This window comes from Muntiacus reevesi, chromosome 4, assembly GCF_963930625.1.
Source record: "Muntiacus reevesi chromosome 4, mMunRee1.1, whole genome shotgun sequence".
NCBI lineage: Eukaryota > Metazoa > Chordata > Mammalia > Artiodactyla > Cervidae > Muntiacus > Muntiacus reevesi.
This window is the reverse complement of record NC_089252.1, coordinates 72,470,644-72,495,913: the sequence shown is the minus strand read 5'-3', so window position 1 is coordinate 72,495,913 and position 25,270 is coordinate 72,470,644. Positions and strand designations below refer to the sequence as shown.

Below are 25,270 nucleotides of genomic sequence, written 5' to 3'. Positions count from 1 at the left end.
TTCAGAAAGTAATGGAGAGATGTGTGGCAAACTAAGAAGAATTTCTAGGTACCTTTAAATATCATCCTCCCCCCTTTTTTTTTTGGACCTTGGATCTTTCCATTTTAAAGAACTGAAATCATAAAGAATTCAGGAAAAAAATCATCTAATAAGTTGTTTAATCATTTAAATATTATATAAGAATGCTTCCCCCAAATCTTCAACTCCTTCCAGATTGTTCTTAGATAATTTAGCAATTGAATGACAAAAAAAAATACCTTCACATATTAAAATTTTATGGCATACCCTCAAGCAGCATTGACATTCTAAGCTTAGAAGTGTGATTAATCTCTTCCTCATATCTATTGATTTAAAGGTGTAGTGCTTTTTATAATTGTCATTTCAAAATGCCAGATGAGAGAAACTTTATCTTAGGTATGTGACAAAAAGTTCAGCTGTGTCTTCCCTTACCTTTTTCAGTGACTCTTTTTTATTCTTTTTAAAAACTGAGATATAACTGACATAGAGTTTCATGTTTCATGCTAGTTTCATGTGTACAACATAACAATTTAATATTTGTATATGTTAGTTTCATGTGTGTAACATAACAATTTAATATTTGTATATATTGCAAAATGACCACCGCAAAAGTCTAGTTAGTATCTATCACCATACATAGCTACCAATTTTTGTGCTCCCTTCTGCAGCACATATACATAGTTACAGATTCTTTTTCTTGTGATAACAACTTCTAAAATCTATTCTTTTATCAGCTTTCAAATATTCAGTATTGTTTACTATAGTCATGATGCTGTACATGACATCCCCATTACCCATTTATAACTGGAAGTCTTGCTCTTTATGTTATCTATAGGAGAGCACCACTAGTAGGGTCCCATCATCTGTTTAATCATAGCTCCCTCCTCTATGACTCTGAACCAATTTAGAGGTTGGACTTGAATCATAGTATCCACTTTATTATTAGCCAGATTATAGAATATGAGTCAGACCTGAGGCAAAACTCAGCTTTCAGTGACCTCTTTCCAACTCAACTCAAATCTAAACCTTGCCACCACACAGTGGGGGAGTTCTGACTACAGAGGTGACTGCTCCAGTCACATGGATGAAGTGACTTGAGCTGCATCAAGTCAAATGGACAAGAGGCCCCACCTTCTAGGTGTATTTTGCACCTAAAAGGAGAGGGAGAGGGAAGAAAATAGCCTGTCTCCATGCTGGTCAGAGAGAGGGACACTTCTTTTCATCTCATCCATGAGATAAGTTAGTTCTGTCATGGAGAGGGGGTAAGAGCAAAAGATTTTCCCCAGCTCTTCCTGAGCAGTAGAAATGTTGACAAATCCTGTTCCATGGACCAAGTCAGGAAGATATGTAGTAGAAATTGAAAGCTATCTCCTATTCTTTAAGCACACCATCCATGAAAAACCATAACACGTGAAGCCATAAAATTCATCCCTAGCTCAATACCATCCAATCAGATAATTAAGTATTATCTGAGAGCCTGAACAGTGGAAATTATTTTCCTAACAAGCTCCAAACATTCAGATGAAGAGAGTGCATGCTGCTGTTCATTACAAGCTTCATAATTATCTCAGAATTCTTCAGCACACAGGTGTATTCTTTTTTTTTTTCTTTTCATTTCAAATTGAAGAAAAGAATCCTTGTTATGTTTTTATGACTTTATTGAGGTATAGTTGATACAATGAAGGACATATATTTAAAATGAACCATTTGATAACCTTCATAAAACACTCATCACAATCAAGATAATTGTCCCCAAAGTTCCCTTGAACCTGGTACTTCTTCCCCAGCAAGAAGTCATTTGCAGTATAGATTAGTTTATATTTCATAAAAATGGTATCATTCAGTTTGTATTTTTTATTTGGTTTCTTTCATCCAGCATACATCCTTTTTTTTTTTACTCATTCATGTCATTGTGTATGTCAATTGTTCATCTTTTTTTATTGCTGAGTAGCTTTCTATTGTATTATGAACCACAGTTTGCTTATTCATTCACTTGTTGCTGGACATTTGGACTGTTTCCCGTTTGTGGCTCCTACAGATAAAGCCACTGTGAACCTTCGTCTTCAAGTTCCTCTGTGGACATATGCTTTTGTTTATTTTGGGTAAATATCCAGGATTGGTTGGGTTGTATGGTAAGCATATGGTTAATATTTGAAGAAACTGCTGAACTGTTTTCTAGATTGGATGCAATAAAGACATATTCTGTTTTTTCATTTCATTTTGAACAAATGGATAGAAAGCTTTTCCATTTTCCATTTAACCATCAAACCGTCTACATTTTTTTTCTCTTATGTTCTTGAGGAACTGTTATAAGTCTTCTTATTTTGGAGAACTTATTTTTTCAGTAATTATGTTCTAGCCCTTCTACTGGCTTGCTTCTCGTTTGTAAAATGGGGTAAGTCATCAACCTGGAGAATCTTAGGTTCAGAGATGCTGCATTTGCCCCAGAGACTTGCTGTGAAGATTAATGGAGATTCCAGGAAGTTTTCAAACAAAATACCTCAATTGTAGTGGACCTAAACATACATACTGCCTACCTTTGTGAACAGGTGCAAAACAGTGTTGATTGAAAGCCAGCAACCAGACTCTGGAGTGGCAAAAATTAAAACAAAACAAAACAAACTCTATGCCTTTCAGTTTCATTAAGATCTTCTCACCCCACCCACATTTATTTCAAGTACTTGAGATGTCAGAGCAGGAAAATTGATTTTGCTTCTCAGAGCCCTTTCTGACATGTAGGAAGAACAGGGAGAGAGTTTTTTTTTTTTTTAAGCTTAAAAATATTCTTATGAAATGGGGAAAAGAGCTATAAGAGTTATTGGATGGATTGGGGAACCGTGGGAAGCAGGAGCTGGCAGGTTGCTGTGAGGAGTAAATATCACAGAACCTTGGTTTCCCAGCTTGTGCTGTTTGAAAGCAGTCTGGGAGTCTCCTAAGAAGTTTAGTTTATTCTGTGGTTTCTGAGAAAATTTAGAACACAAATTCACCAAGAAGATGGATGTTTGAATTACAAGCTTCAAACAAACACAGTCCCTTTATCCCAGTGTTTGTCCCGCTGGGAAGAAACACTCATTTACCAAACTCTGTGAAGTGTGAAGCCCAGCTTCGGGCCTCGCTCCCCCACTGGCCCTCCAATGGGGAGGCCTGTTGGGTGAAGCAGGCGGAATGAAGTCCGCTGCCCGAAGTGTGAAGGAAGGTTGCCTAAAGCCTGGAGGGATCAGTCAGCAAGTAGGACCCAGGCCTGGAAGCCAGAGGAGAAAGGAATTTGGACAGTGGACCCAAAAGAGGAAAGAGAAGGATTTTGTGTTTACTCTGGCTGTCACTCACAATCGGAGACTCAGAGATGAACAGAACAGGCAGCGGGAGACAGAGCTGCAATAGAGCGAGCCCTGGAGAGGTGACCCCTCCACCCCTGCTTGTGGAACGTGGCTCCCCCGCAGTCCTAGGCAGCTTCACACAGCCTTGAGATGATCTGGGAGTCTGGTTTCCACAGATGGCATGTGTTTGCCAAATTCATTCCAGTTCCTCCCAATTATTTTGAAAGTTTTGCCTGTTGTGGGCAGAAATCCCAAAAGGGTAAAAGAAAATAGAGGCCCATTTGTTTATCTTAAGATGTCTGCTGCTTCTCACCTGCAACAACAACACAATAATAAAACCCTGTCTTCCTCATTTTCAACCTGATCCTCATAGTAATTCTCGTTTTGCGATTCTTATTGTCACTGAGCATGCATCCTTCCATGTTGTATTTTCCACTGACAGTGACATTAGAGGTGGCAAATAGGCAAGGATGTTACAGAACATAAGGAGATGTGTCTCAGAGAAATGACAGCTTTCTATTACCTAACATACCACAGGATGCCTGGCCTGAAATTGGGAATTTGGTCGTTTCTAATAGACCCATATTTGAACATAGACACATTGCAGAAATAAACATTCTGTGTGCCTATCTACCTGTCCATCTACCTATCTAAATTATGCCGGGTTTCTCTGTCCATGGAACTCTCCAGGCAAGAATACTGGAGTGGGTAGCCATTCCCTTCTCCAGGGGATCTTCCTGACCCAGGATCGAACTAAGGTCTCCCACACTGCAAGTGGATTCTTTACCATCTGGTCCACCTGGGAAGCCCAAGATTACATTCAGGTGTAGATATTGCAGTGGGTAGAATTTGAAGTTGGACCCAAGCCTCCTGCTCCCTAGTGTACATAACGTTTATAACCCCCAGGACTGTGAATAGGATGGATTTCCCTCCATAGCTGGGTCATATTTATGTGTCTTTAAGAAGGGAAAATTTTCCAGGTGGGCCCGACCTAATCACATGAGCCCTTCAAGTCTGGATCTAGAGGTAGGAGTTTGAGAATTCAGAAAGAATCAAAGCATGATGGGGACTCAATTTGAGGGAGATTCCTGTTGAAGACACAGACGGCCATGTGACAAGAAATGTGGGGTGGCCCCTGGAGCTGAGAGTAGCCCCTGGCTCCAGCCAGGAAGGAATATACATGCTTGATTTTATAACATACTGGGCCTTCCTGATAGCTCAGTTGGTAAAGAATCCGCCTGCAATGCAGGAGACCCCAGTTTTATTCCTGGGTTGGGAAGATCCACTGGAGATGGAATAGGCTACCTACTCCAATATTCTTGGGCTTCTCTTGTGGCTCAGCTGGTAAAGAATCCGCTCACAATGCAGGAGACCTGGATTCAATCTCTGGGTTGGGAAGATCCCCTGAAGAAGGGAAAGGCTCCCCCTCTAGTATTCTGGCCTAGAGAATTCCATGGACTCCATAGTCCATGGGGTTGCAAAGAGTTGGACACGACTGAGCAACTTTCACTTTCTCTCATATAAGGATTTCAAGCTATAAATTCCCATCTAAGGACTTCTTCAGCTGGTATATTGCAGGGTTTGCTTTTTTTTTTTTAAGTATAGTCGATTTGCAATATTGTATTCATTTCATGGGTACAGCAAAGTGATTCAGTTATATAGACATATATGTATATATTTATTTTCTTTTTTATAGCCTTTTCCATGATAGCTTATTACCAGATATTGAATATAGTTCCCTGTGCTATACAGTAAATCCTTGCTGTTTATCTGATAGAGTTGTTAAAATTGTCATTAGTTCAACTCTTTCACAATTTTCTTTTGGATTATTTATTTGACCTGTGGGTTATATGAGCTTCCCAGGTGGTGCTAGTGGTAAAGAACCTGCCTGCTAATGCAGAAGACCTAAGAGACACGGGTTCGATCCCTGGGTTGGAAAGATCCCCTGGAGGAAGGCATGGCAACCCCCTCCAGTATTCTTGCCTGGGAAACCCCCTGGGGCAGAGGAACCTGGGGGGCTACAATCCATGGGGTCACACAGAGTCAGGCACGACTGAAGTGACTTAGCATGCACACATATGGATCATATGAAAATGTGTTAATTTCCAAATACTTGGACATTTTTCACTTTTTTTTTTAACCAATTTTTAATTTAATTCCATTGTGGTCAGAGAACATATTATATGTGATTTCAATCACTTTAAATTTATTGAGACTTTTTCTTGGGCCCAGTAAGTGGTGTATCTTAGTGAATGATCCCTGTGCCCTTTGAAGGGTGGTGTATTCTTTAGTTGTTAGGTGAAGTTTTCTCTAAATACCAAGTTTGCTAAATTATTTGAGAGTATTGCAAGTTCTCTATATGTTACTTTTTTACTTTAATTGTTCTAACAATAACTAGACAGGAGGCATAAATCTACAACTATCATTACAGACTCGTTTATTTCTTTTTTTTTTTTAGTCCTGTCAGTTTTTGTTTCATGTATCTCAAATTGCTTTTAATAGATGCATAATAATTTAGGATTGTTATGCCTTTTTTAAACTAAAACATCACTCTGGTTTTGAAATCTAATTTAATATGAATATAGAGACTTCGCCTTTCTTACGGTTGCTGTTTACATATCTGTAGCTACTCAACGGTATTGCTGTTGTTCAGTCTCTCGGTCGTGTCCAACCCTTTGCAACCCCGTGGACTGTAGCCCACCAGGCCCTCTGTCCATGAGATTTCCTAGGCAAGAACACTGGAGTGGGTTGCTCTGCCCTCTCCAGAGGCTTCCCAACCGAGGGATTGAACCCACATCTCCTGCATTGCAGGTGGGTTTTTTTTTTTAACCACTGAGCCTCTGGAAGTCCCATTCACAGTGCTTTAATGTTATAATTCTTCACATCCAATCTAAGAATTTTACAACAAAATGTTTTCATTGACCCCCTTTCCACTCGCCCATTTTATTTCTACAATAAGCTGTATCCTCTGCAAGACATTATTATGATTTTTGCTTTTTCATATTATGAATGAGAAAAAAATTCTATTTACCCACATATTTACCATTTCTAGCAATCTTTGTTCCTTTGTGTAAATTGAGATTTCTCTTTGGTATTTGTTTTTTTTCCCTTCTTTCTGAAGGTCTTCCTTTACTGCAAGTCTGCTGGCAATAAATTCCCTTAGCTTTTGTCAATCTGAAAGATTTGTACTTCATTTTTCCTTATGCTAGATATATAGTTTTAAGGTGAGTATTTTATTCTTTCAGCAGTTTAAAGATGCTATTACATTGTCTTTGTGTTTAATAAGAAATAAGTAGAGATTCTTATCACTCTTCCATACATATAATGTGTGCTTTCCCTCTGCTTCTTTCAAAATTTAGTCTTTTTCTTGATTTTTATCCATTTGAATGTGATGTGTCTGGATGTGATTTTCTTTGTGTGTAAACTTCTCATATTTGTTAAGCTTCTTGAATCTCTGAAGTGATTTTTTTAATCAAAATTAGAAAATTTTCAATCATTTTTTTCTGCCCAATCTCCTTGCTATCTTTCTAGGATTCCAGTTAGCTATATATCAGACCACTGGATGTTGTCTCTTAAGTTGCTAAAAGATTATTTCTTTTTAAAATATCTTTTCTTTCTGTTCAATTTGCATAGTGTCTATTGATCTATTTTCAAGTTCACTGATCTTTTCTTTTCCAGTATCCACTCTATGATAAGCTCATCTAGTGAATTTTAAATTTTAAATATTTTATTTTCAGTTCTTGAATTTCCATTTAGTTCTTCTTCAAAGAAGTTTCCATTTCTCCACTGAGTCTCCCATCTGTTCACTCATTCTCTTTTTCTTTATATCCCTGAAATTTTTTTTATAAACTTTTAAAATCCTTCTCAGTTAATTCCAGGATATATATTTTGTGTGGGTGTGTTTCCATTGACTTTTCCCCTCCTGGTTATTGCTTACATTTTCATGGCTTTTTGTGTGTCTCAAAATTTACTATGGTATTCTGTATATTTCAGCTATTATATAGTTGAGATTTGCATTATCTTTGACTTTTTAACCCTCTGAGACTTTTGTATAACTATGGGAGCATGGGAAAAGAATACTAGCATCAGTTGGATTCAGAGAAATGTGAAGTAAAAGTCATGGTAAGATATCACTCTGTTGCTTTTGACTGCTAAGTAGTATTCCATGGCTGGGCACTACCATGGTTTATCTGTTTGCATTTAAGGATGCTTTGCTTCCAAATGCTCAGAATGAGCAAGCACCAGAATAGCAAAAATGAAAGAGACTGATCATAACCAAGGGGTGTTAAGAATGTGAGACTATCAGAACTCTCCTCTCTTGCTGCAGTGTGATTGGTGCAATCATATTGGGTAACTGACTAATCGGCATTGTCTAGTCAAGCTAACGGGTAACTAACTAATTGGCATTGTCTAGTCAAGCTGACTGCTGCCTACCCAGTGACTCAGCAAGTTCACTGCTAGTGTATATCTAAGATAAAGGAGTGCATACATCTACCAAAGACAATAGAAGTTGTGGTCTACTTATACAATGAAACAATATCAAGTAATGAGAACAAATGAACCATTCCTACATGAAACAACATTGATGAATCTCAGAGAAATAATACTGAGTGAAAGAAGCCAGACCCAAAAGGATATATACTGAATTTTAGCATTTTAATGAAATTCAGATGGTCATAGAGATTGGATAATTATTACTTCTGGGATCCTGGATAGACGTGGGACCATATAGGAACATGAACAGGTCTTCTGTGATGTTGGAGATGATATAGAGCTTGATCTGGGTAGTGCCACATGGAGATATATATATGTGTGTGTGTGTGTGAATATACATATATACACACACGTACCCTGATATATGGGCTTCCTGGTGGCTCATATGATAAAGAATCTGACTGCAATACAGGAGACTAGGGTTTGATCCCTCGGCCAGGAAGATCACTGATATATATATATATACACACACACACATATTTATGTCTATATATACATACATACACACACATGTACACACAGATACATATTAGCTGCCACTAGTCTTCAGATATCAAAGTGGAGAATGTAAGGGGTTTGGAAATGAGATATTAAATGGGTCAGGGAAGTGTGTCTTACACTAGGAATTGTACAAGGTTTCGTTTTTGCCAGATGAAAGACTAATATATGTATATTTTTTTTTTGCCAGATGAAAGACTAATAATATATATATACACAGATATATATATGCACACATGCACATATTCATCCAGCTGCATACTTGAGATGTATGTTAAACCTCAAAGAAATTTCTAAGTTAAGTATTATGCAAAAATCTTTGAGAAATAAAATCTAGCTCTAATCTTTGGGTATATGAATTAAACCATTTTAATTTCCCTTTGGATGTGAAATTAAAATGTTTTAAAATTCCTTTTAGCATTTGTTAATTAAAGGATGAATCTTTTCTTAAAAACAAAGCAAAAGTCAATCCCTCAAACAAAGCAGCCACAGATACTTTCATGTCTCTCTCAAAGTTTTATACTTAAAGATCTTGAAGACTGTAAGAACTCAATTCAATTTCATACTTGAAAATCTTTCCCCTTCCAGATGCAGGATCTGCCTTTTGGGCCCTGATAATTTAAAGGTGCTAAATTCAGATACATTCAAGCCCTATGCTTCTCTAGAGATCACCCTTCTTTCTATAGATGGGGCAATTAAAACTGAGCTTCAGTTCCAGCTGCCACTAGTCTTCAGATATCAAAGTGGAGAATGTAAGGGGTTTGGAAATGAGATATTAAATGGGTCAGGGGAAGTGTGTCTTACACTAGGATTTGTACAAGGTTTCACTTTTGCCAGATGAAAGACTAATTTTTGAGGTTTGCTGGAATCAGTGATATTTGATGGTATTTTATCTTTTTGTAGTGTGCTATACACGATGATTCCAAATATTTCCCAGTATAATTTTAAATAATTTTACATTTGTACTGATTCTTGAAAAGCTTTGCCTATTTCTGTTGAACTGGAAAAAAGGTCAAAGTTTTTTCCATACCAATTATTCCTAAAATAGTTTTGTATTCAAAAGCCAGAATTTATTTCCCAATAAAAAGGGACAGTGAACTTCGCCACAGTGGAAGCTTATCACCTGGTCTTTGGAGCATGCCCATTCTGGGGACACGCCCCTGTTTCTGGGAACTGCTCCTCCATCACTGCCATGCTGTTCCCATCCAAGATCCCACTATAGCTCCACTCACCAGTCACGTTTGCTGATTCCAGCACTAGTATCTGATCATTTGTCTATTTATTTATAGTTAATTTTGCACTGGAACTGAGAAAATTAATCAGTTTCTTTCCAGTGATAGAATTAATAAGAAGCATTGCCCTATTTCCCACCAAAGCCAACACAAAAATGAGCATATGTCTGGGATCCCAGCACAGCCCTTCCTGGTCAGGCCCAGAGGGCTTCTGGACCATTTGCCACAGGCTAAGACTTTCCTAATCTGGAACATATGAGATGATAAATTCTCAACAGGAGAGCAGGATACAGCAATGCATAGGCTGGTCCATTTCCTTGAGATTCTTTTTTTTTTTTTTTTCCAATTTCAATAGTATGATTGATTTGAAGCTATGCAAAGTTGTGATTTCCACTTCTTTTTTAAAAATGTTTTAAATTGGAGGATGATTGCTTTACAATATTGTATTGGTTTCTGCCATACATCAACATGAAGCACCCAGAGGCATACATGTCCCCTCCCTCTTGAACCTCCCTCCTACCTCCCATCCCGAGATTAGTTTTATGTTAGGACAAAGGCAGAGAATTAATGAATAAATGTCATGTTCTTGCACCATCACATAAAATTTTTGCTGGCTTGCTGCTTTGAAATACCCCTTTGGAGAGTATGCACTGTGCTTAGTCAGTCAGCCAAGTCTGACTCTTTGCGACCCCATGGACTATAGCCCACCAGGCTCCTCTGTCCATGGGGATTCTCCAGTCAAGAATACTGGAGTGGGTTGCCATTCCCTTCTCCAGGGGATCTTCCCAACCCAGGGATCGAACCCAGGTTTCCCATACTGCAGGCGAATTCTTTACCATCTGAGCCACTAGGAAAGCCCCTTTTAGAGAGTATACAAAGCCTCAAATATAAAGAGAACCTGGAATAAGATATTGTCACCATCAGTCATCCTGTACACAAGAGAGGAATGCAGATTATCTTGGGGGAGAAGCTCGGACTAGTTCATGTATGTGATTTTTCATGGTAAAGGAACTTTTTATTTGTCTCCTCCTAAAATGGGGAGTAGAGTGATCCCTAGATACGATTGCTCTTTGAAACAATTAAAAGATGGATGGATGTATCACCAGCAGAGAGTGGAGGAAAAAAAATGGAGGGTATCTTCAAATTTTTACCCAATGTATCTAGAGTGGGAAAAGTATTGAATTTTGTCCAAAAAACATCTTCTGATTGATGTCTCTAAAGTTCTAAATCTTCTCCTTATGACCTTTTTAAAGGTACCTGTTAGTTCATTTGATACATAGCTAAGAAAAATGATTCTTCTCTGATCTTTAGACAGAATTTCTCCTAAAATATTCTGATGTCATCTGTAAGAAGTCTGTGAATGACTAAAGAATTCTTACAGGTAAGCAATATGAAAGAGAGAAAGCAAGTTAAGGCATGCATGAACACGTGTTCATTGCTGAATCCCCAATATCTGGTTCAGTGCCGGGTATGTAGTAGGTGCTTAATAAATATTTGCTGAATGGATGAGTGAATAAGTTTGACGTTGAAACATGAACTGGCAGTCTAAAACTAGTAAGTTTTTCTTTCTTTCTTTCTTTGCATTTGGTAATCCGACAAAAAATATTTACATGTGTGGTGGTTTGAAAAGTTTTTCTAAGAATCGTAAGAAAAAGTCCACTTTGCTTATTAAATGAAAAAGGTCTGAGAAGTAGCCTTTAGGAGGACCTCACATGAAAATTTTTGCACCCCCTAATGGTTATCCATGGGATTACACTTCAGAATTAGAAAGTAACCTAGTTGGAAGTAGGACCGTATCTATTTCCATTCAAGTAAGAGTTAAAGAATAAAAAGGTCATCAATTCAGAAGAACAAAGACAAGAGGAGTTAGGTCAAATAAAACCAGAGATTACACAAATTTCTATGAAGTTCGAAAGGCTGAAAATAAAATGGTTACCTGGTAACTGCCTTAGCTCACCAGGTAAATCTTAAACCTGGTGCTGCCATTGATGACGATCGCAAGAAATAAATGATGGACTTCCAGCACAGAACCCAGGGACAATGCGGTAATTAGGGGCACCAGTTACCTCTAAGGGAGGAGGGGAGGGTCTGTAGGGTAAAGGTGACAAGGATTTGCTGCTAGTTGGAATGTGAAGCTGATAGAACCCACTACCGCAGATCAGTACCGCCTACCCAGGCAGCCCAGGGACCTGCTAGCAGGAGGGAGATTAACCTTCTGGAGGGCTGCACAGCTGAGGATGGCGGAGATGTTGCACAGAGGAGTCAGGCTTGCACCCTGGGCAATGATGCCTCTGAGACTGAGTTCCCGTCTGGTATGGGAGCGCTGGTGTCAAACCTGTACATCTTGGGAAGAGACTGGAAGACTCTTCTCTGGGGGCTCTGACCTTTAAATCTGTGTTAAGTGTATCGCTTGGATTCAAACAAAATTAAACTGTAAGAGAGCTGATAATGTGAGTCACCAGGAAGTTGTGATTTATAGCAAACCTCTGGGATAGTGTATGTCATGGGGCCGAGAAGGTTGAGACGAGCATGGGAGGACCTTCAGCCTCGCCTGGAGACACTTCTCTGAAAACGCTTGTGTGATAAATTGAACTTACTCTGGATTAATACTTTGGGTGAGAAGAGTAAGGAGTTTATGATAGCCCCAATTACAGGGTGATGGGGAGCAAATCTAGTCATGGGAAACCCAAGAAGGAAGAATTGGATATTTGTAAGGAAATGTCTCCAAACACATATTCCTCTCCCACCTCTGCCCCGTCTGAGAGGTCAAGGGCAGGGGTCCTGAATGACCTGCTTGATTTACTTTATTTTTAGTGACATGCAAGAAGTTGGTTTCCCCAGAGATTCATGTCCCACTCTCTTGTTTGTTGCTGTCATTTATTTACTAAGTCATGTCTGAACATTTTGCAACTCCATGGACTGTAGTCCACCAGGCTCCTCTGTCCACGGGATTTCCCAGGCAAGAATACTGGAGTGGGTTGCCATTTCCTTCTCCAGGGGATCTTCCTGACCCAGGGACCGAACCCACGTCTCCTGTTTGACAAACTGACTCTTTACCACTGAGCCACCTGGGAAGCCTGTCCCAGTGTCTGAACAGATTCTAATGGAGGCAGGTATGGTGGGCCCTGTGACCGGCCTCCTGAATTCCCTTTTCCACCTGGCACCCCTACCGCCAGTGACTGCAGGGCTGCAGCCACTGGCTTACATGGTGAGCTCCCCACATTAGCCTCGGCTGGTGGAAACTTCCTCATCAGGCAGTGGCCTGAGAGGTAAAACCCCCACTCCCCAGGGATGGGGTCTCGGCAAGGCTGTGCACCTTTCCTCTTGGGAACATTTGGCCTTTTTCCCTAGAATTTTTCCATTAAGCCACTTTCAATGTAGACTTACTCAGAGGAGGCTCTTTTTAAAAACTACTCCTTACCCTGTTGGAACAGGGAGAACTTCTCTTAGATTTATGAACCTTTTATCTCGGTATTCTCTCTTTTGGCTTCGTTTCTAGAATTGTTAACTCTCCAAATTGACAGTTCGTCAAGGCTTTTGTCCTGATTGCAGTCACTTCCGAGAGTCTATCCCTTACTTATCATATACTGATTTCTTTTTTTAAGTTGTTAATTAACTAGTAGTCTTGTGGCAGATTTGGGGTTTGGGATTTCCAAAACCTGTGAACCCCAACTGGATACTTTGTCTGGCATGGGCAAAGTCCACTCATACGGGACAGGAAGTTGGCGGTTGAAGCCTTTTTCTTTAGCCACATCACTACACTTTATTCTGTGGTAGCCCTGTGTCTTAGGTTAGACTAACTAGAAGCAAAGTCAGCAATATGTATTTGATGCATGTAGTTTACTAGGGGGGTGATCTTAGGAGAGGGGGACAGAGGGAAGCAAGAAGAGGCAGGGGAAGTGGCTGAGCAGGGACATGATCCCAGGTAAAGTCCTGCCTGATCCACAGCTCTGGGGCATGTATTTTACCCCAGCATTGCCCCATCTTAAGGCAACGAGACAGTGTTTCGTAGCCCCATATCAGTCGTTTGGCCCCCAGAGTGAGGATTAACCTTCTGGGCATCTCCAGGTGAGGAGACTCTCACCAAGAACAATTCTGAGAAGAATGTCAGAGAGAGCAAAGACAATTCCTGAGAGCAAGTTTGGGGATAAGGAGGCCTGTGTATCTGAAGCTTGGCAGGGGGAGAAGAGAGATGCTTTGGAGCCTTGCAAGTCAGGATGCAATTCTATCGTCACTGGTGGGCATCACTGGTGGTCGTGAGTGGGTGAGGTAAATGACGAGATGCACATTTCAGAAGGCCCACATCTGGGGGTGGTAGAGAGGCAAATACTGGTGCCTACAGCCCCCCTGAAGCCTCTGGGAGAGAAATGGCCAGGGTTTATGTAGGGCTGGCAGTCATGAAAGAAACTGATACTTTGAAAAAAGCATATTGTGAAAGCAGAGTCAACTTTATTTGCTATTTGTGCAAGAATCAAAGTAGCCAAGATTGACTACACGAGTTTTGCTCTGACCAAAAAAGGGGGAAGGGGCATCTTGATAGAGAATAAGAGGGCATGTGGAAAGAAAGGTTTAGTTTTGGGTGTATCAGTAGTTCTTCCTGTTACACTGCTGAGCAGTGTTCCATCATCCTGCTGTGGCATGGCTAATCTATTCACTCGCTGATTGTGGACACTTGGGAGGTTTCCAGTTTGGGACTATTATGACCTAAAGCTTATAAAAATATTCTTATACAGATCTTTAGTGACTATGTGAACAAACTACTGCTCAACCTATATTTAGGAATAGAATTCTTGGGCCTTGGGGCAATTTCAGTAATTTTTAATTCCAGCATTACTATTTGACTGTTGTTTATATATTCCAGTTGTCTTGTGGAATTGTCTTTTCCTGAACATACTGTATATTTATCTAGATTTTAATGTCGCTCTCTGACAGCTCCAGTGATGTCACATCTGTGAATCTGCTATTATGTGTTTTTCTCCTGGTCTGGTTTCTTAGGAAGGCTTTATAATCTCTCGTTGAGCGCTGTGTATTGTGTCAGACTATGGAAACCCTGAATGATGATTTCTTTCTCTAAGAACCCTCAACATCTCCTCTGGTAAGCAGATCGTGAAGTGATGGATTACCTTAATGCATGCAGGAAATGAGCATGCAGGTTCGGCTGCACGTTGGGCATGAGTCCGCCCGCCTCTGGTCCCCCCTGCTTCTGCCGTGTGGTCCTTTGGGGTTTCTGATTGAGCTCCTGGGTTGTTAGTTGGCCTTCTCTCTCATGATTAGTTCTAACTTCAGTTTTTAATTTTCTTAGTACTACAAAAGTGCAGAAGATTCTACTTTGCCCTTCTTCTTTTCTTCCCAGTGTCTTTCTTCCCAACAGTTTAAGAATTTGACAAATGCCTCCAGGAAAACGGACAGCATCAGACTCACTTCTAAGCACTGGCTTCTCTCACTGGGGTCTTGGACCTGTTTAGGCACCCCTACTCTTCACTTTTCCTCCCCATGTCTGTGAGATTGTTAGAGTTTCTGCTTGGTCCTCTGTAAACAATGGTTCTCTAAAGGGGGTGGGGAGGGATAAATTGGGAGGTTGGGATTTACATATACACATTACTATATATAAAACTCATAACAAATAAGAACCTACTGTATAGCACAGGGAACTCTACTCAATACTAATGACCTATATGAGAAATGAATCTAAAAAAGAGTGAATATATGTATGTGTATAACTCATCCACTTTGCTGCACAACACAGCATTGTAAGTCAATTATACTCCAACAAAAATTAATTAAAAACCAATGATTCTCTAGCTTTCTTTTCCTTCCACTTGGTCAGTGCCAAGAGCTGGCAAGTTCCCTGAAGGCAGAACAGTTCTAGAATGTCTGCTCACCAATCTGCAGTTCTATTCCTCCAAAATCCAGCCCAGAGCTCAGCAGTGCTCTGTGGTCTCCAAACAGAGGAGATTTTGTATTTTCCCTGGCTTCTCTGGTCAATCCTAGGAGAGCACCAGTCTATTGCAAGTCACTGCATCATATCTGGAAGTAGAAATTCCCTGTCATTTAAGTTGAATAACTTTTCATCATGTAGCACATATCTTCCTTTAATTTGTTATCTTATTTTACTATTTTTAAAATTCCCATGTATCTATCACTTTTCATCATTATTTTAAAAACCTTATTTATGAAAAAAATATGAAATTCAGCCAATGTGCACCAAGAAGAAACAATAGAAGATGCATATTTTCATGTTCAAACAAAAGCAAATAAAAAAATTGTTAGTGAACATTTAACTCATAAAGTTAGAGTACACAAAACAAATCTGAAAAAGAACAGGAGGATTACATCAAGGTTAAAGAAAATGTTAAAGAATTTGACAAAACAAATATATTAACAGAATGAAAAATCCAGTCAGAGACAGGGTGAAAGTCTTTGCAAAACGCCTGTCTAATAAGAACTGATGTCCAAATACAGAAATTCTTAAGACTCAAAAATAAAAATTAAAAAAATGAACAACCCAATTCAAAAATGGGCAAGAAATCTGAACAGACCCCTCACCAAAGAAGACATACAGGTGACAAATAGATATGAAAAGATATTCAATATAATATATCATCAGAGATTTGCAAATTAAGACTATAATTAGGTACCACTACACACACATTAGAATGGCCAAAATCCAAACCATTGACAACACCAAATGGTGATAAGGATGTGGACCAAGAGGAACTCTCATTCATGTGTAAAGTCATTTCCTGTGTTGTTGAAAAAGGGTGTTTGCTATGACTGGTGCATTCTCTAAGCAGAATTCAGTTACCATACAATCCAACAATCATGTTCCTTGGCATTTACCTAAATAAGCTGAAAATACCTGTACACGCAATCACTTGTACATGAATGTATATAGTAGATTTATTTGTAATTGCCAAAACTTGGAAACAACCAAGATGCACTTTTTTAGGAGAATGGACAAACTCGTACATCCAAAAAAAAAAAAAAAAAAAAAAAAAAAAAAAATATATATATATATATATATATATATTATTCAATGATGAAAAGAAATGAGCTATCAAAGAACAAAAAGACATGGAGACAAGTTGAATGGTTACTACTAAGTGAAAGTGAAAGGAGACAATCTGAAAACATTTAAGTACAGAGTGATTCCAGCTCTGTGCCAATGCCCCGGAAAAGGTGAAACTCTGGAGACAGTAGAAAGATCAGTGGTTGCTAGTGGATCTGGAGGGGAGGAAGGGATGGCTAGGTGAAGCATGGGAGATTTTGGGGGCAGTGAACTGTTCTATACGATATTGTAAAGGTGGATGGATATCTGGCATTATACATTTGTCAAAACCCATAATTCTATAATATTAAAAGTGAATTCTAATATAAACAATGAATTTCAGTAAATAATTTATTAGTATAGGCTCATCAACTATATCAGATGCACCACACTAATGCAAGATGTTTATTAAAAGGAAAAACTTGTTCGTTGTGGGGAGGGACAGGTATGGAAACTCTATACTTAATATTAAATTTTTCTATGAGACTATAATGCTATAAAAAATAAAGCCTATCAATTTTTAAGTGAAAATAATAAGATATAACTGATGAATTAAGTTATGCGCTGGCTTCCCCCAGGGCTGGGGAATCAATAGTAAACAAGACTAAAATTTGTTAACAATTAACAAAGAAAAATAGTTAACACTTATCACACACCAACACAACCGTCCTAAGGCATCAGTGCTATTACTATTCCCATTTTACAATTGAAGAAACAGCCAGGGCAGGTTTGGATAATTTCATCCCAGCTCACAAAACTTGCAGAGGGTCACATGGAAAGTGATGGGGCTGGGTGTTAACCCAGTTTATGTTGCCCCAGAGTCTATCCTACTAGCTACGAAGAGGTACTCCCAGAACATAGTGAGTAGCCAGTAAGTGTTACCTATGATTTTAACAGTCATATAAGAAATAGACTTTGTTGATGACTAAACATAGTAATAAATGTAGTAATAAAGCTGAATAAGAAATTGTTATATGTGATGGTGTGACAGAAGCTCTCTTGTCTGGGACCCCTGCCCACCCCCATCTGTATGGATTTCTGGGAACTGTGCTAGTTTTCACGGCGCCACGCCCGCTAGAAGTCACTCCTAATTCTCCCCAATCCTAGCCCCCAACAACCGCTCATATACTTTCTCTCACTACAGCTTTGCCTATTCTGGACATTTCATATACGTGGAATCCTGCAATATCAATACAAATGGATCTTGCCAGCTTCACTGAGCATCATGCTTTCACGGTTCATTCACTTTGTGGCATGTTTCAGCCGTTCATTCCTTTCTTTTGCTGAATGGTATTCCATTGCGTGGACATAAAACCACGTTGCATGTATTCATTCATCTGGTGATGGACATTGGATTGTTCACACTTTGTTACTGTTGTGAATAATACTGCTAGGAGCATCCTGTAAAAGGTGTTGTGTGATCTCATATTTTCATTTCTCTCTAGTAGTGAAATTGCTAGAAAATATGACCATTGTTTAACTATTTAAGGAACTGCCAAACTGTTGTCTGCAGTTGTTCTGCACCATTCTACATTCCCACCAACAGTATATGATGATCCCAAATTCTTCACACTGTCACCAACACTTATTATTATCTGTCTTTTTGGTTATAGCCATCCAAGTGTGTATGAAGAGAGTATCTCACTGTTGTTTTTATTTCATTTTCCCGATGAAAATGAAATAGCACTGTATTATTCTTGCCTAGCACTCTAGTATTCTAGTATGCACTCTAGGGTTCTTGCCTAGAGAATCCTGTGGACGGAGGGGCCTGATGGGCTGCTGTCCATAGGGTCGCACACAACTGAAGCGACTTAGCATGCATAGCATGCAATAATATTGAACGTCTTTTCATGTGCTTATTGGCCACTTTTATAGCTTTTTTTGAGAAATATCTGTTCAAATGCTTTGCCCACTTAAAGAATTTTATTGAAGTTTAGTTGATTTACAATGTTTTGTTCATTTTTACTGCACAGAGAAGTGACTTAGTTATACATATATATATTCTTTTTCATTATGGTGTATCACAGAACATTGACTATACTTCCTGTGCTATACAGTAGGATCCTGTTGTTTATCCATCCTATGTATCCTATTTGGCACCTGCTGATCCCAAACCCCCAGTCCTTTCCTCTCCCTCTTCCCCTTAGGAACCACGAGTCTCCTCTATGTTCTGCGAGCCTGTTTCATAGATAGGTTCATTTGTGTTGTATTTTTGATTCCACATATAAGTGATACCATATGTTTGTCTCTCTTTATGACTTACTTTACTTGGTATGATAATCTCTAGGTTCATTCATGTTGCTGCAAATGGCATTATTTCACCCTTTTATGGCGGGGTAGTATTCCATTGTGTGTGTAAATACAGTACATCTCATTTATCCATTCATCTGTCTATGGACATTTAGGTTGTTCCCATGTCTTGGCTATCTTGAATAATTACTTTGCCCATTTTTGAAATGGGTTATCTTTTTTTTTTAACTGTTGAGTGCAGGAATTCTTTTTATGTTCTGGATCTAATTCCCTTATTAGATACATGGTTTGCAATGTATTTGTTTTGAACGTTAAAAGTTTAAGGTGTTTATAGTTGGTTAAATTTGTAGGAGTGTGAGTCCTTTAAAGCACAAATATGCTACATTCCCAAGACTGAGTTATTGACAGAGAATGTATAAAGTTTGTAAACCATTTTACTAGATTATAAAGTATAAACTAATCTCCAAAGATCTATGTTTAATAATGAAACCTTCCATATTTCACTTCAGCAATTCAATTTTAATAAGGAATGATTTCATTTTTCTCTGTGTCTTAAGAAATTTTATTAATAATGCATCATCCTTAGACTCCTTAGACTAGAGTAACTATATCAGAACCTCAGAAGAAAAATTGACTGTATACAGCATTTTAAAAAAGAATTTAATCAACATTATGCCCTGATTCCCTTTTGTCTAGGCCAGGTCTCCAAACAGCAGAGACCCACATCACAAGGCACACAGGGGGGTCCTGGTGCAGTGTGCTAGGGAAGCCAGTCAATAAAGGGACCACAGAAATGACCCCAAAGCAGATCCCCACACACAAAGCATTCCTTCATTCATCCAGCAAATGTCTATCGAGGCTTGCTACATGCCAGGCACTGTTCTAGACACTAGGATCACTGATAATGAACAGTGAAACCAAATATAGTCTCCATGTTAGTGGAGAAAGACAGGTTAATGACATAACCACCCGATGGAATGAAGTGTTACATTTGCGAGCAGGCAGTGCCAGAGCACAGTTAGGGGTGATCAAGGAGAGCTATTGGAGGCACTGGCATCCAAGGTTTTTCTGAAGACAGAGCTGGAGTTGATGAAAAGGAAGGCTGAGAGCTTCTCATTGCTCTGAGTTGGCCTTGAGAAGAGGAGTCCAGGGATAAGTGAGGAACAGAGAGGAACAGAGATCACGAGGCATTCCAGGTGAGGCTGGAGGTGTAAACCCAAGCTTGTGGCGAAACAGGCTCATCCAGATCTCCCTCTACCTCCAGCTGTGTGACTTTGGATAAATCCTTTTATCTTTCTGATCATGCTAAATAGGAATCTTCCTACCTAATAGGATTGCTTGAGGATTAAAAGAGATACAGAAATAAAATGCCCAGAACAGTGTTTTGTCTCTAGTAACCACTGCAAATAAGTGGGAGAAAATATAAGCCAATACAAGAACACAGGGCCCTCCTTGCCTCTGGCTCTCCCATCTCACCTCTGTTGCAGTCATGGACCCCCAGCTCTTGATGCCAGCCTGGGAAGCCGCTGAGCCTAGCTTTCTCCCTCCAACATATGTAGCTTTTGTTGCATTGTCTTCCAGTATTTTCATTTGGGGATATCAGTAGGAAATTTTTAAAATATTTTTCTTTATTTGTTTGGTTGTACCAGGTCTTAGCTGCAGCCTGTGGGATCTAGCTCCCTGACCAGGGACTGAACCCAGGCTTCCTCCTTTGGGAGCTCAGAGTCTTAGCCACTGGACGCTAGGGAAGTCTCTCAATAGGGAATTTTTTAAAGTACTATAATTCATATTTCTGAAGAAAATTTTAAGAATCTTTTCCTTCTGAACAGAAATGCACCATCTCCTTATGGTATAAAATTTTAAAAATTATAAAAGTATCCATGCACATATTTATCAAATATTTATTGAACAGTTATTAGGTGTCAGGCCCTGTTCTGGCCACTGGGCACACAGTGACCAACAAAAGCAGGCCCCATTGCTGGAACGTGGGCTCCAGTGGGGGAAGACTAACTTTAGTCACCAAGATTCAAGGTCTTATTTTATTGTTTTATTGGGGACTGGGCTGCATTTTCTGAAGTTTCTGCAACTGGCTTACAGATGTTCTCTTGCCCTGGTATTGGCAGAGTTCCCTGCAGAGTATCTGAATTATTCTTGTATGTGTAAAGCTCATCAGATTCTCTGTTGTTTCATCACTGAGGGTTTTTTCATGCAGCTTGGAATTTCCTGATAAAGGCAATGAAATCCATGGTCTGCTTGATGGCTTTAACCCTCCTATTTTCTGATTTTAGCATGTATAGCTCTTCCCTAACAATGATTCCAGCATTCTGCCAGGCTAGCCATGTGAAACTCAGTTCAATCAGATGTTTACACCCACTGTATTCCACGTGTTCAAAGAAGATGTTGATTCTTATTTCCCATGATTGATCTAATGTCCTTAAGTCCCCACCCACTGGCTTGTAAGGAAAACCAACCAACCAAACTAACAAACCTTAAATGTTCCAGTGGATGGTTTCTCAGTCTAAAACAGTTTAAAACTTTTCCTTTGGATCCCTGAATCCTTTTGGGTAGATATTTGAAGAATTTGAAGATTCTCTATCATGGAAGTTCCTCCCTTCTATCTCCCTTTTCTCCCCCTGGCAAATGAACACGTGGGGAAATTTGGCAATCTACCTTCTGTGGGAGAGGAGAGGCCTCTTTCCATCCTATCCCCTGGGTCCTTATACACCCCAGTTAAGGTATCAGATCTTGCTTGTATCTGGGCAAGAGCCTTTGGCCTCCCTGGGGTCACTGACCTTGTCACTGGTTCTAGCCAATGTTTGGGCTGCTAAGAAAGCTCTTTAAATTCATCGGAGACCAAGGCTTCTCCAGGTTTTTACTTCTGCTCTTAAGGGATAACCCAAGATGTCTTCATATCTACATTCCCTTCAGCAGAAGGGAGAAAAAGGGAGGGGAAGGGAAGTGCAAGCCGCTCCCTTTAAGAATGGCTCCAGGAAGTTCCACATACTGCTCTCATTTATATTCCTTTGGCAGATTTATCACATGGCTATACCTGGCGCAGGTCAGGCTGGCCAGAACTAGTGGTTATTCTGGATGGCCAGGAGCCCAGATATCCAGAGGAAGAAGGCAAGATGCCAAGGGTACTGGTAATTCATTTTCTGTCTGTAAAGTAAGACAACCCTGAAATTGTGCTCAAAGGGATAAGAACTCAATCTGTAGAATCTCATCTTGAGGGAATTTTCCTGGGACCACTCCTGACACCAAGAAGTATATCAATCAAGTTCCTGAGGAACCACCCTAAATTTTTGAAACAGAAAATTTAACACAGGAGATTCTACACCAGTGATAGAAAACCTGAGAAACTCAGCAGGGAGTTGGTAAGGCAATCCCTAAAGTAACTTCAGCGGGAAACTGCTTTCAAACAATTTCACTTCAGAAACCCAGGTTTCTCTTCCTCATCAGAACCAATCATCCCGGACAGTTACCAGCCCCATTTCAAAGACTGTTTTACCTGTTGTTTCAATAGTGTGGGGAACCAGCCTGATCAGGGGATGGCCTGTGTTTCAGATTTAATGGGGCCACTGTGTGTCCCCTGGTGAACGCCTCCCTCCCTAGAGAATGAAGACTTAGATCAACAGAACCCAAAGTTCTGAAATGGGAAGCAAAAACTCTGCCAGCAAGTTACCAAGTGTAAGGATGAGAGAAATCACTACTACTTTATTACTTTGTTCTCGACCTATGTGTCTCAGTTGTAGGTTGAGAATATATAACACATTCTGAAAGAAGCACCCCAACCCACACAGGTTTCCCAGCTAGCAACAAAACCAATTTAAGGGGCCAACCTCTTAGTGATAAAGTAGATGGTGAGTCCAGAGAATTCCAGAGGTGGGAGTGAAGTGTCGTGACTTTTATGCTGTGAAATGGGTTGCCCAGATAGAAGCTGTGTGGTGAGGGATATTTGATGAGTTTTAAGGCACTCAGTGAGTCCATGGGTAGTGGTGTTGGCACTAGCAGAGAAGCAGAACCATTCTCTAAACAGGAACCTATCCCGTTAAAGACAAATCACTGCCATTTTCATGGTGAAATTGGTCCAGCATTATCAACTTAATGTTCCCCAGTCTTTCATCAGATTTGCATTATTTAAAAAAAAAAACTACAAAAATTGCATTATTGATCTCTCTAAAAGAAATAAATTTACCTACAGTGTGTGTGTGTACACATGCAAGTTTATTTGCATCTTTCTTCTGAGGGGAAATTTTTGAGGAAAAAAAATGCAACAACCTAGATAATTCAAAAGAAAATAGGAAGTCCTAATAAGCTGAATTTTTTTCAAAAAAGACGCTTTGCTCAAATATAGAATTAGTCCCTGGCCCCCACCTCCCCAGCCTTCATGCCAAATGTAGTCAGTAGCCTAGCAGTCTCAGAAATAGCAGTCTGGTAGTTTCATAGGTTTGTAAGTCTTGAGCCAGATGTTTAAAATCCTGTTGAAAATACTGCTTATTTTAGTAGGTTCTTAGCTATCCTTAGGGACATCCCATTTGGTGCTAGTGGTAAAGAAACCAGCCTGCCAGTGCAGGAGACCTGAGAGATGAGGGTTTGACCCCTGGATGAGGAAATGGCAGCCCACTCCAGTATTCCTGCCTGGAGAATTCCATGGACAGAGGAGCCTGGTGGGTTACAGTCCACAGGGTCACAGAGTCAGCACGACTGAAGCGACAAACGCTCGCTTTCAGCTATACTTGCACCAGGCGGCTCACCTGGGATGAGAGCACCAATCTATTTCAGGTAATCTTGTATCTGTGGAAAAGTTTGCAAACCATGACCGGAACTTGGGAACCAAGTTTTCAACTTTGCTTTTGAGAATAAAGTCTTTAAAGACTATACTTTCAGGGATCATTTTTATAGTTTATTACTAGAGAATAAGGTCTTTATGTAGGCAGAATCTGATATTGGCTCATTCCTTGAGATACTCATCCATCTGCTCTCTTTTAATAGAAGTTTTTAAAAAGCTTTAAATGCTTTGGTTGCTTCATCTTAATTTACCTTTTGGTTTTAGTTTTGTCTTCTTGCTCACAAATCTTGCTCTTTTTTTGGCACTTCCCTACTAAAAGGCCTCCTAACTAAGCCTCATACACTGACTGCTTTGCCCACAACTTAGTTTAGATTCTGAGTTGGAGCTTAAAGCTGAAAGAACCTCACTGGGCCAGCTGTTTAATTAAGAGATAAGAATATTAAATGTTGAACTAGCCCCTCCCTCAAATAGACATGCTAGCTGAGGATTCGAAATGATTGGCCAGTTAAGAGTTCATAATGTACATCAGAGATATTGCCCAATTACAAGGTCCAACCCCCAGACATATAGTCCAGAGACTCATTGTTATCAATATCGCAATGATGACCATGGTCTAAAGAACAGGCTCACAGATATCATACTCTCCAGAGACTGGGAAAAGAGACTTTCTGACTGTTTCTCTCTGTATATTTCTGACAGCTCTGAGAGTGAATCTGAGTCCTGCAGGCCATTGCATTCAACAGTGAAGTGGAAGCTCTGTGTCTGACTTTGCTAGTCTTCAAGGAGGAGATTCTGTCATTAACCAAGAAACTTAGCAAGACATATTGTGATTGGACTAAATGACCTAGGGTCCATTTCATGACAGTTTTAAAGTTCTCACAGAACTCTCCAGGCCAGAATACTGGAGTGGGTAGCCTTTCCCTTCTCCAGGGGATCTTCCCAACCCAGGGATCAAACCCTGGTCTTCTGCATTGCAGGCAGTTTCTTTACCAGCTGAGCCACAAGGGAAGCCCAAGAATACTGGAGTGTGTAGCCTATCACTTCTCCAGCAGATCTTCCCAACCCAGAAGTCGAACTGGAGTCTCCTACATTGCAGGCAGATTCTTTACCAACTGAGCTATCAGGGAAGCCCAAGTTCTCAAACATTTATGTCCAAATGCAGGGCTTCCAGGCTTATTCGTTGTCAACATCTGATATCAAGAAGTTAGTTATAGGGAACAAAATAAAGAACTTAAAACTAGGACAAAAGGTGGTTTCATGTATGATAGAAATCAGTTTGACTTCAGAGAGATCATACAAGCATGCCTGAATGTCTTTCACCCAAAGCAAAACAAACAATCCTTTGACTCCTTATCTACTTCCAGGTGTGGCTACATTTTCTACCCCCCTCAAAGCCAAACCACAAAATAATTGTCTACTCAGTGTTTGCATTTCTTCACTACCTGGTTTCTTTCCTTCCCACTCCAATCTGGCTCTGCCCCTACCGCTTTCCTGAAATTTCTCTTACCAGAAGTCACCAAGAACCTCCACAGTGCCATGCATAATGGCACTTTTTTTTTTAATCATCACCCTGACCTCTTAGCAGCATCTGGTGTAGTTGACCTCCCTGGTTTTCATGAAGCAC

The 25,270-nt window shown here is 39.8% G+C and overlaps 1 pseudogene; it reads left to right on the top strand.

Moving 5' to 3' along the window:
- The first annotated feature begins 23,728 nt into the window (after positions 1 to 23,728).
- Positions 23,729 to 23,801, top strand: LOC136167947 (small nucleolar RNA U3; annotated as a pseudogene).
- The last annotated feature ends 1,469 nt before the right edge of the window (positions 23,802 to 25,270 follow it).